We start from the raw sequence: 3,525 nt of genomic DNA on the forward strand, positions 1-3,525 counted from the left end.
GAGGCGCCGGCGCGCGTGTGGGAGGGGGCCTTGAACGCCGCCCCAAGGTTTCGCAGCTCCGAGTTAGTCTAAACCGACTCCTCCTCCCACTTCACCTCCTCTGGCCCCCGGAGCAGGCGAACTTTCTATCTGCGGGGGCCCGCGGCTCCTCCCTCCTTCCCTCTCCCGGAGGCGAACGCCCCACCGAGCAAGGTCAATGGTGCCTCGGGAAAGTAGTCGCAGCGCAGGCTCTTGGCGGTCCCAGCAGCAGACGCCAGCAAAGGTCTGGGCGCCCTTTGCAGTCCCCGCGAGAGTCCCTCTGCAGACCCGTCGCGTGGCGCCCACCCAACCACCCACCGCTCACTCCCCAGCTCGGAGTCAAAGCAGTCCCCTCTTATTAAGCAGAATAGCGCAGTAGTGTTTCCCTAATTTATGGTGTCTGGACACGGAAGGGGAAAGCAGCACACTGAACTGCAAGTGCTGAAAATAAAGAGCTTTCATTCAACAAATGTTTACAGAACACCTGGCATGTGCTAAACACCACGCGCATTGTGTCATTTAGCCCTCAGAACCATTCCCCGGTGCAACCACAGCGAGACAAAGGAATAGACAGAAACACAGCAAGGCACAGGGAGCTAGTGTAATTTACTTTCTGTGGTGACCTGGGTCCAGATCCACACCACGTAAGAAGCTGAGAGTGTTCCACAGAGAGGCACCTCGGCCTAGCGCGCCGGCATGGAGGGCTGCGCGGCGTGCAGGTCTGGGAGAGAGCACTGTAGGGAGAGTCCTGCCGGGATGTACCGGGTGCCCTTGGGTCGCGCCTCTCACCTGCATTCTCCCACCTTGGACTAGGGCAGACATCAGTCATTCTCGTTGTGCTAAATCTAGACGCCATAATTAATGCTGTTTTTTAATCCAACACCCAGGTCTTCCTTCTGAAACACGTTTTTTAGAGAATCGTCATATCACTGCCTTAAATGGGAAACCAGTATCAATGGCCATAAATAGAAGGTAAGAGTAAAAATAAACACAATGAAAACAAACCGAGGTTATTAAATTCTACTTGGAAACTGGTCCGCCAAGGCTTGAGATGAGCCCTCTGTGCGAAAGGGAGATGGACGAGGTTTGGAGAGGTGTTCCAGGCCCGTTAGCATCCAAGGCAGCCGGCCTCCATCCTGCTGTCTGGAGGCTGAAAAAGAATGTTCTCTCCGTGGTGCAATGAAGGGACATAATCCCGTGCCTCTCAGACCCCATTTTGCATCAGCCAAGGAATGACTCCTCCCTCCCAGGGCCTGGAACTGAGGCTGTCTGCCAATCCTCCTCCCACCAACAGACTTATCCTCCCACCTCTTGACAAATGGTGGGGCTCTAGGGGCACCAAACTGAAGGACCAGCTCCAGGAAATGAGAGAGGGCATTCAAGCCCTGCCTCTGTGACCTCTCGAATATTCGGCGCTGGGCCTTGTTTGTGTCGTCTGTAAAATGGGCACGATGCGCTAAAGTACTAACATGGTCGTGGACTTTGATTATAGAGAGTGGCTTGCTCTGCTTGTCCCTGTGCAGTCTTGAGATTCTCCAGGAATGTTAACCGGAGACAATGGGGCAGGTGGAGGGGGAAGGCGTCGTCGGAGGGCACAGCACTTGCCCTACTTGTGTTTAATCCCCTAACTGGAGAAGTGAAATCTAAGGGGCTAAGGCAGGGGTCCTCAAACTACGGCCTGTGGGCCACATGCAAATACAAATATTGTATTTGTCCCCGTTTTGTTTTTTTACTTCAAAATAAGATATGTGCAGTGTGCATAGGAATTTGTTCATAGTTGTTGTTTTTTTAAACTATAGTCCGGCCCTCCGACGGTCTGGGGGACAGTGAACTGGCCCCCTGTTTAAAAAGTTTGAGGACCCCTGGGCTAAGGGACGGATGTCCCCAAGGTCACTCAGCCAGCAAGTGGCAGGATCCCAGCCCATGTTCTTTCCACATCCAGAATTTGCTTCTAGGAACTGGCTCCAGCCCAGGAGGATTTGCGCTCAGCTTGACGCAAAGAGGTTGCGAACCTTGAGCTGGCCGTGAACTTGGCAGAGGGAGGCAGGCAGGGTGGCACACTTCACCTGGAAGGCTGAGGTCAGGCTGCTCAGGCCGCTGGGCCAGTCCCCCCACCCCAACCCTGGTAATGTGGCAGGTGGCCGGCTCTGAGCCCACCCAGGAACCCGTCACCTGTTTCAGCAGGGTTCTTCACCCTGAGTGGGTCACGCTCCACTGACCATATCCCCATATTGAGGATTGCTGCATGTGGAGCTGTGGGGCCCTGGGAGAGCCACCTGCCCCTGTCCCTGCCCCTGCCCCTCCCCACAGACGCAGAATGGCCAGTCAGTAAACAGGTGCCCATAAGGGATCAATGCCCCCAGAAGCATCATGTGGCAACTGTGTGCCTCCCATGTGTGCCCCCTTTCCTATCCTCCCCCCCTTTGCCTCACCATCTCTCGTGGACCAGTGGTCAGAGCCACCACCTTCCTTACTGGGCTCCCTCTCCCATAGCCCATGACCACTTGAATCGTTTTCTATTTTTTTTTTTTTAAATTTTTTTTTTTTAAATATGTCTCTTGGTGGGGTGGGGGTGGGCTAAAGCCATAGGAAGAAAAATGTGTTTTCTAAAAATGCCACCGCCTGCTCAAGAATTTTTAATGGCTCCCCATTGCTTAAGATGTAAAATCTGAACTCCTTAGCTCAGTATAGAAGGCCTCTGACCAGGATCTGATTCTCCCCATGTCCCACCATCAGCCTGAACTTCAGCCAAATCAGACCCCTTCTGGGTCCCTAAAGAACCTGGGTTCCCTCCTCCAGGCCTTTGTATGCTGATCCCTCTGTCTAGGATACCTTTTCTCTCTTTACCCATTGAACTGCTACACTTCCTCCACAGCCTAATACCCACACCTCTACCCACGGCGCTGTGAACTGCATCCTCCTCTGAGCTCCCTTGGCAACAAAACCTGGGTCACTGGGTACAGCCTCAGTTTCTTCACCTGTAAAGTGGGTCTTATAATAGTAGCTATCTCGTGGGTTGTTGGGAGGATTAAAATTTACTGTGAAGTACCTCAAATGGGGCCTTCATCATGATTACTTCCTGTGTGGCCTGGGTTACATCCAGCCTCATGTTTGGGACACATGCCTGTCACCCCCGTTAGCATGTGAGCTCCTTGGAGTGGGGACCGGCCTGATTCAGCGTTGTATTCCCACATCACTAGGGGCACATTGTGATTTTTTAATAAATGCTGTTTGTATTCTGCTTAGCCGAACAGCCTCAGAGCAGAAGAATTGCACAAGCTCTCCTTGGAGACAAGAGGAAGGAAGGGGTGGGCAGGACAGCGAGGCAGAGTTTCATTTGGTCCTAACAACCCCACTTCCAGAAGGGGAAACTGAGACTCAGGAGGCTGTTCCAAGCCTGGCAGCCAAGGAGAGGCTGAGCGAGGACCCGAGAGACATTTCCCCAAAAGGACATAAGGTGTTCGCCCAGTCAGTGTCCTGTCACATCCCCAGCCATGTTGCTAGAAG

At 53.2% G+C, this 3,525-nt stretch overlaps 1 protein-coding gene across 1 annotated transcript in view; it reads right to left on the reverse strand.

Annotated features, from left to right (window-relative positions):
* RASD2 (RASD family member 2) overlaps positions 1-3,525 on the reverse strand; it is a 37,102-nt gene that overhangs the window by 16,892 nt on the left and 16,685 nt on the right. The window lies entirely within an intron of this gene.

This window comes from Myotis davidii, unplaced genomic scaffold (assembly GCF_000327345.1).
Source record: "Myotis davidii unplaced genomic scaffold, ASM32734v1 scaffold842, whole genome shotgun sequence".
NCBI lineage: Eukaryota > Metazoa > Chordata > Mammalia > Chiroptera > Vespertilionidae > Myotis > Myotis davidii.